Source organism: Arachis ipaensis, chromosome B3, assembly GCF_059453495.1.
Source record: "Arachis ipaensis isolate K30076 ecotype BB chromosome B3, ASM5945349v1, whole genome shotgun sequence".
Lineage (NCBI taxonomy): Eukaryota > Viridiplantae > Streptophyta > Magnoliopsida > Fabales > Fabaceae > Arachis > Arachis ipaensis.
Window position 1 is genome coordinate 22,706,630 of NC_142438.1, and position 9,260 is coordinate 22,715,889.

Below are 9,260 nucleotides of genomic sequence, written 5' to 3' on the forward strand. Positions count from 1 at the left end.
GATATATTCATGGAACGGTTGATATGGGATTGTTTTATTCATATGGATCCAAGTCACAACTAGTTGGCTATGCAGATGCTGGATACTTGTCTGATCCACACAAAGGGATATCTCAAACAGGATACATGTTCACATATGGTGGTACAGCTATATCACGGAGGTCCACAAAACAGACAATAGCAGCAACCTCCTCTAATCATGCTGAAATACTAGCGATTCATGAAGCTAGTCGCGAGTGTTTTTGGCTGAGGAGCCTAATTCAATATATTATGTCATCATGTGGACTCATTGATCATAAGATAGCTCCAACTATCCTATTTGAAGATAATATAGCATGCATTGCTCAACTTAAAGGCGGATGCATCAAAGGCGATAGAACAAAGCATATTTCTCCCAAATTCTTCTTCACTCATGATCTTCAAAATCAAGGGACATTTGATGTCCAACAGATCCGCTCAAATGACAATCTGGCAGATTTATTCATAAAGTCACTCCCAAAATCCTCCTTTGAAAGATTGGTACATGAGATCGGGATGCGCCGATTAAGAGACATTAAATGATGTCGGCAAGAGGGGGAGACTGTACTCTTTTTTCCTTGGTCAGGTTTTTTTCCCATTGGGTTTTTTTTTTTTTTTGACAAGATTTTTAATGAGATAGTTTCCATCACAAAGGATTTTGTACTCTTTTTCCTTCACTAAAATTTTTTCGCATTGGTTTTTCTTTAGTAAGGTTTTAATGAGGTATAATCCTAAATGGACATCCAAGGAGGAGTGTTGTGACTAGGATAGGATAAGAATGGATGTCCATTTATGGACAACCCATTTTCCATGTTGAAAGGAACAAGTCCTTAAGATGAAGCAAAATAAATGTGGTTTGAAAAACAAACCTATGTATGCCTATAAAAACATGATTTGAGACAAGAAAATATATACAATACAAATACAAAAATATTTCCTCTCTCTCTACGTACAAAGTTCTTTTTATCTTATATTTTCATATACTACAACATATAATCTTAGTAGATATATTAATCATCTTTATTATATTGAGATAATAATCATTGTGAATATTATTATTAAAACTATCTAATTATATTAAATTATTTTATATTATTACATCTTCCTTATTTATTTTACAACAGTTTTCAATTAAAACTTTTAAATTTACAGCGAAGTCATATTTATTGACAAAATAACTACCTTTTGTCTAATTTTTTATTTTGTTTTTTATTTAATTTACGTTACCCATAAAATGAAATGGCTTTTAATTTCTAATATCTTTTATATGATCCTATTATTTGTGTTTGGAGATTTTTTTTTCTTACATGCATTTTGACTCTTAAAATACAAATATATGTAATTTGTAAATGTTTAGAAACTATTTTGAATTGTCCCTCCTTTTTTTCATAACTTGGGTATCCACGATTAAGTACGGTGATGACTGACGACTAATTTCTCATTGGATTTGTAGATGCTTTGATGAGTGAGAGACAGATTTTCAGTTTTAAAGATTTTCCAAATGTAAAGGAAAGTTTAAGAGTAATTTTATTAGGATATATTTTGGATATCAGTTTTGATTTTTATTGAACTGATTTAAAATCAAAATTTATATTAGATAGAATCTTTGAATTGATATTTAGTAAGAAGATATCGTATTAATTTTTAAAAAAAAATTAGTAAAATATTGTCATTTATATATCTATTAAATCTATTAAATAAATATTATAATTTTATTATGTAATATTGTTAAATTAAAATAAAATTAAACATTGAAATAATAAATTTTACATTAAATTTTAAATAAATTTTTATGATATATTTTTCCACAAATACTTATGTAATATTGTATAAAATTTAAAATAAAATAAAACTAAAATCAAGTATTGAAAATATTTTAAACTTTCTAAAGTTGATTGAGAGAAAGACCGCTCTTTGTGCTCAACCACCCCATTGGATTTACACTTTTTTATTTGTGCAACTCACAATTCAGAACTTATTAAATATAATATTGAAATAACAAATATGTTCCTACAAACTTATAATTTAAATAGATTATTCTTCAAAAATCATTTATCTGACGTATAAATATTTAGGAATTTATTTATCGTGTTACTCTAAATATAATAATGGATCGCCAATGAATTATAGCTCAAATGGCATAGACTCTTCAGGTTGCAGGTTCGAATCTCCTATCTTTGATAAATAATAATAATAATAATAATAATAATAATAATAATAATAATAATGGGTCACTATCTGAAAATGAAAGGCCCGAAAGATTTTTTTACTTAGCCATTGACTCATAAATCGTAATTCAATTTGGGTTCATCGTTGGTTGTGGGTCAATTTATGTTTTCGTTGTCGCGGCGTTAGATGAAAACATCAAAATGGCAGGTTTTAATTAAAGGAAAAAAAAAATAGCAACTGTTTTTTGTTTCGGTCTTTTACAAGTATACTACACTACATGAATTCTTTTTTCCACCTGTGGAATTCGAACATGTGGTTGTTTAGGAGGCATATAAGGTGCCACTTAATTCTTTTAATTTTTTTGATGATATCTTTCAATTCAATAAATCTGTCTAATTTTAAATTTAAATTTAAATTTCTGACAAAAGAAATTAAATAACTTCTCAGTTCTCATGAACATTCAAGACTACTTAAGGTGAACTATTATTATACAGTTTTCTGATAGATGAAGTATTTATACACACTTTCAGATTTACATAAATAATATTACTACAACACAGTTTTGTTAGACATGGTGTATAAGCAATCAAAAAAATAAAATTATTTAATTTATAAATTAATCATCTTATTTGGAAAAAAAATGAAAAAGAATTAGATTTGGAAATTTCTTAAAATTTTAATATTATTTATTATTTTAAATTTTTATAATTTTTTATTATTTTATGTTTGATGAAATAGATTGGACAATTCCTAATCTCTATTCAAAATTTAACAAACTAAAGATTTTTGGCCCTGCATATTGGTGTGGTCGGTAGAGCCATCGAGGTAGGTGTGTTACCTGAACTAATTGGTCATGTATAACAGTAATTAGTTTGAAAATGCTGATGTGGACAAATGCTTTAGTGAGCAAGATAGTTAGTTATTAGCAAGTGAGATAGTTAGTTATGCAGCTTAGTTTGAAAGCTATTATAAATAGCTTATGATGTAACATTGGAGGTAATTTTTCGCAATCAGAAAAGAATGCAAGAGTGATGGAGTTGTGGCAGTTGTACATACCCTCCTCTGCTTCAAGCTTCGTGAGGTTCTTCCTTTCGATTTCTTTCGAACTCACCAACTTCAACATGGTGCGGTGAGCGCGGAGGGAAATCACAGTGAATAGTTGAGGAACTTCAAAAGAAGTTCATAGAAATTTCTCTTCTTCTTGTGAATTCGTTCTCCCTTCAAGATTCTTTGATTTTTGCTACTCCATCTTATTCTTTGTTCCTCTCATCTAATTCTTGTCCTCTTCCTTCGAACTCAATCGATAGAGACTGATGAAATTTGCATTGTCGTGTATCAATTCAGCATAGACAAACATTTCCGATCAGCGAGATCGAGGGAAGAAGCTCTTTGAATCTGCATCAACAAGATTCATTAATTTGGATCTCAAATTAGGGTTTGCAATCAAGAAGCGATGGAACCTCGAACGAATTCATCGTTCTCTTCAGTGGACATACAGGCATTACCTGCATTGGTGAATCAAATCAATGCGATGAATCAGTCAAATGCAAGCAGAGCTCAAACGAATCCAGCTTTGGACCCGGTAAGTCCTTATTTCTTACATCTTGGGGAAAATCCAGGATCGGCTATAGTTACAGTTACCTTGGTAGGAAATAACTTTCAAAATTGGGAAAGAGATATGTGGAGGGCGTTGAAATCCAAGAACAAGATAAAGTTTGTTGATGGCTCGATCAAGCGGCCACCAGAGGATGATGCGTTGTTTGAAGCGTGGGATCATTGTAATACACACATTGTTTCTTGGATCAATCATTCTTTAAGCCCTGAAATCACTCAAAGCATCATGTGGATAGACTCAGCTGAGAAATTGTGGAAAGAGTTAGGGCACAGATACAGTAATGGTGATGTGTATAGGATAGCAGAATTGGAGGAAGAACTGTTTGCAACTAAGCAAGGAGACGCATCAGTGACTGCCTATTACACTAAACTCAAGTCCATTTGGGAGGAGTTGGAGAATTTGCGGCCAATCCTGAGCTGCTCAAGGTGCCCTGAGAAGTGCAATTGTGAATTGAGCATAATGAGAGGCTACAAAGAAGAATCAGGGACTGTAAGGTTCCTAAGAGGTTTAAACGAGCAGTTTTCAACTGCAAGGTCTCAGATCATGTTGTCAAAGCCATTACCCAAAGTGGATGCAGTTTTTGCATCTCTTTTACAATAAGAGAGACAGCTAAACATGAATGAAGGAATGGATGAGAAGGCGCTGCTAATCAATTCTAGAAATGATGTTGGTAATGGAAGCACAAGGGGAAGAGGTAGAGGCAGAGGGGGAAGAGGAGGCCATGGGAACAATGCGAAAGCTGGACGAGGATTCAAACAATGTACATACTGTGGCAAGAATGGCCATTTGGCAGACACATGCTACAAGAAGCATGGCTTTCCCCCTCATTTCAAGAACAATGGAGCCATGATCAACAGTATGGTTGCTGAAGAAAATCATGATGAAGTAAGTAACTAATCTCAAAAGGAAGAATTTGGTAAATCTGAGCCATATTTCACCTTAGAGCAAAATGAGGCATTGCTAGCTCTCCTGAACCAACAGGGTGCACACCCAACGCATAGTATAAACCAAATTGTTACCACAACTCTTCCATCAAACCCAAGGTTCTGAAAACTAGACCGGACCGGCCGATTTGACCGGTTTAACTGTGAACCGGCGATACAAGCGGTTCGGTCCTCCTATATTAACCGCTGGAGAGAAAACCGGGAAAAAACCGGTGAAAATATGTTGCTAATAAAGTTCATTACGGATGATGGATCGGTGGGATCCATCAAGGGGACCTGAAAATGGCAGTCGCGTGCGACAACGCCAGCCTCTCTTTGAGAAAGAAATCTAAGGAGGCGTCGGGAGTGTTCTTAGCCGACCTGGATGCCAGGGTAGACGACAAGCCTAGGCCCGAACCCGAAGGGAACTTAGAAAAATTCAGGGTCGGCGACTCGGAGGATAAGTTCACCTTTGTGAACAGGAACCTCCCTCACAACCTGAAAGAACCCTTGATGGAGGTGATTAGGGCTAACGGCGACCTGTTCGCTTGGACTCTAGCTGACATGCCGGGGATAGACCACCAGCTCATGTCACACCGCTTGGCTATTAGGAAAGAAGCCAAGCCGGTGGCTCAGAGGAGACGAAAGATGTCGTAAGAAAGGGCGGAGGAGGTGGCCAGGCAAACGGCTAGCCTCATCGAGGCAGGGTTCATACGGGAACTAGACTACTCGACTTGCCTATCGAACGTAGTTCTAGTTAGAAAGCACAACGGGAAATGGAGGATGTGCGTAGATTATTCCGACCTTAACAAGTCATGCCCCAAAGACTCCTATCCCCTCCCCAACATAGACGCGCTCGTCGATGCGGCAGCAGGGTACCGGTACCTGAGCTTTATGGATGCTTATTCTGGCTACAACTAGATACTGATGCACCGGCCAGACGAGAAGAAAACGGTGTTCATAACGCTAGGAGGAACATATTGCTACAAAGTAATGCCATTCGGGCTAAAGAATGCAGGGGCTACTTATCAAAGGTTGATGAACAAGATATTCAAGGATCTCATAGGAAAAACGGTTGAAGTCTACGTGGATGATATCCTTGTAGAAACTACCCGGCCCGACGACCTCATAAGCGACCTTGAGGGTGTTTTCGCCTCCCTCCGACGACACGGCATGAGGCTCAATCCACTTAAGTGTGCCTTTTCCATGGAGACGGGAAAGTTCTTGGGGTTTATAATAACCCAAAGAGGAGTGGAAGCTAACCCGAAAAAATGCGAAGCAGTACTCCAAATGAAGACCCAGGGGTCCGTTAGGTAGCGTTTGTTTGCAGAGACTGGAACTGAGACTGAGAGACAGAATCTCAGTATTATGTTTGTTGAGCTAGAGACTGGTACTTAAATTTATGTCTCTGTCTTCAAAATTTCAGTATTTCAGTACCTCCAAAAAGTAGGGACACTGGGGACAGAAAAATATAAAGACAGAGACAGAAATTTTAATTATAATTTGTACCTAAATTACCCCCTTCTAATTTTATAATTCCAAAATTACCCTTAATGTAAATCAAGCTTCTTGATCAACCATCGTTCTTCTCATTCTCCTTGGCCACTGCAGCCGCTGAAGCATTCTTCTTCAAGAACAGCCACCGCGTCGCCGCTGGCCTCGCCACCGCTAGGTAAGTGATTTGCCGCTTGCAAGTTCATATTCGTAGCCCTCATCTTCTCATCTCCTATTTTTCTCCTTCATAGAAAAATCAAAGAACGAAGATGCCGCCTCTCCTGGGTTGCTGTCGACCTCAACCATCAACTCCTCGTCCGAACTGCTCTGACCCAAGTTAGTTCTATACAAATGTTATTTAATTTACTGATTCCTTTCATCTTTTCCATCGTTCCCTAATCTGTGGATTTGTTCGTGACCTAGCATTGGAACCTGTTTGCTTGGTTTGTCATTATTTTGTTAATGGTATGAAGTAGTAGCATTGAAGTTGAAGAAATTCTTTGCCTGGTGTGGATTTGTTCGTGACCTAACTAACCCATTTATTTCAGCTTTATAATTAATGAGTTTATGATGTCTACTTCCTTTTAAGTGCCACTAATTGGATCATTACTCAATTCATTAGCCTGACTACATCTATTTGTTGATTTCATTCTGGATTATACTTTTTTTTTCCAATTTTTTTATGTTCGCGACTGTTATTGTTCCATGCCTGCACAGAGCTCTCAGGACTATAATTACCAAATCTTCTTTTTTGCCTTTTGGAAGAGTTTAATTTGCTTAAAAGTACCTGAAAAAGTCACTTTCAGTATATTAAATGAGAGAGAAAAATCGATATTATCATTTTTATAGTGTTTCTATTGTATGTCCTGTTTAGATTTCCACTTGAAACTAAATTAAAATTGAGAAGTAAATAGAGTTACATGTCTTTTGATTCCAAATTTTTATTCTTGTTTTTGATAAGTGGTCAGAACAATACAGATGGCTAAAGGTTTGTTTGTTTCCCAATTGATCAAGGATATACTTTTATAACTAGTAAATGGCATCTGAGATTATAATTATGGAAGAGAAATCTTATTCCACTATTGTTTTCGATCTTGTCTTCGCTTACAGGTAGATCTATCAAAGGTGGATAGGAAAAGGACACCTTGGCTGGTTGTGTTGTTTCATGTACCATGGTATAATAGTAACAAGGTTCATCAATGATTAACTCAACTCATGCTTACTGGAGTTGGCACAGGAATGATGATGACGAGTCAGTAAAAACTGATAATTTTTGGATAACCTCTTTGGTTAGCTCGAGATGTGTTGATGACAAGAGCCATGAACTCCGGAGTATGCTTATGACACCGTAAAAGCCTCAGATCCGCCGGTGCCATCCCTTAACTTGGTGGATTAGCAAGAGTATATATGACACTGCTAGCAGCTTGAAAGGACTATATAGAATATAGATTGATGATACTGAAGCATTTAGCATATTGAAACTGGTTCTGATTGTATAGTTGTATATTTGAATGCTCAAAAGACAGAGAAATATAATTAAATCATCAACTTTTAGTGTAGTGATGATGTTCTCTTGGATGGTGTTACTTGTATTGTGAGAACTTGTTATCTTGATTTGTGTACATAAGAAGTTTAAGAACTGCTTATATAACCGATGCAAACGTGAGTCTTTGTATTGATTTATGTCTAAAGCATGGCATGATTGGTCTATCATTGTATAGTAAATGAAGCATAATTTTATCCTTACATATTATAATCGAGTAGAATTTTCATGTTGCTTGCAGCTAAAAAATACAGGTAAAATGTTTGTGTAACTCTGTTAATAATTTGAGTCACAAAAAGTAGAAGTCACACAAAAATGAATAGTTCTATCACTACTTGGGATACAAGAGCTAAAAACTCATAGATTTAATGATTCTTAATTCATTGAACATAGTTTCTATTTTGGGTTAAACAGTTTCTTGTTCTGTCAAATGAAGAAAAGGCCTCATCAACTAGGGAAGAGTTTTGCTCAATCTCTCATCTTTACAACACCTTTGATCTCCAACCATGGCCTCAAAAGTGTCCAAGAGTCTATCCAAATCCTCATGATTCCCCTCCCCAAAGTCCTTCAATGCATGCACAATGCTCTCAATGGTGGACAAATAACCAGCTTTAGGTTGGTGCCTTACATCACTATACAAGCTCATCTCATTCACTTCTAGCTTCAAATGAGATAGAGAACTAACTTTATTGCCAATATTAAAAGTAATAGCAGGCCTTCCAGTACAATTAGTATCAAAACTTGGAATATTGGAACTTTTCTCAACTTCACCATTCACAAATGCACCATCACTTTGCGGCCCAAATTTTCTAGGACTATCAACCAAGTTAAAATCTTTCTTAGCAAACAACTTCTGAGTTTCTCCATAAACACCACAATTTAGATCAGAATCCGAATGAACCAAAATTTCCCCAACCTCACCATTCACCATTGCACAATCATCATCATCATCATCACAAACACCATTTTCCAAACCACACTTTCCACCACTAGAATCAACCAAGTTACAATCTTTCTTCACAAGATTAACAAGCAAATAAGATTAATTGACAAAAGATACCAAGTTTGTTGAGAGAGAAAGAATGGAGACCAGAGACACAGCTCCGAGACGGTGGCGACGGTGACGACGCAAACCACGGGCGCGCAAACGGCAGCAAAATCACAAACCTTGGGGAGCAACTGGCGCCATGAAGTGAACCGATGGAGAATAGGAGACGCGCCGTTGTCATTCGGACCCTTGGAGGTGCTACTGGCGGTGGGTAAGACTAGACGATTCCTTCACAGGAAAGGAGAGGAGAAAGGGTAGAGGAGATGATAAAGGAGGTTGTTGCTTGCTGAGAAAAATGAAATTGGATTTGGGAGTTAGGGCTGTTAATTAAAATTAAGGGGTATTTTTGTAATTTTAAATTTTTAGTCTCTATTTTTATTTTAAACCAAACAGGATACTGAGACATAAATCAGTCTTGTACACTTTTACACCAAACACAATACTGATACTT

The 9,260-nt window shown here is 36.3% G+C and overlaps 1 long non-coding RNA gene and 1 pseudogene across 1 annotated transcript; both read left to right on the forward strand.

The window, feature by feature from the left end:
- Positions 1-3,639: 3,639 nt before the first annotated feature.
- LOC148570045 (uncharacterized) lies at positions 3,640-4,851 on the forward strand (annotated as a pseudogene).
- Positions 4,852-6,047: 1,196 nt separating this feature from the next.
- On the forward strand, positions 6,048-7,879 carry LOC107634239 (uncharacterized). Its single transcript, XR_015907186.1, has 3 exons — positions 6,048-6,396; positions 6,470-6,554; positions 7,329-7,879. It is a non-coding gene; the product is annotated as an uncharacterized LOC107634239 (long non-coding RNA).
- The last annotated feature ends 1,381 nt before the right edge of the window (positions 7,880-9,260 follow it).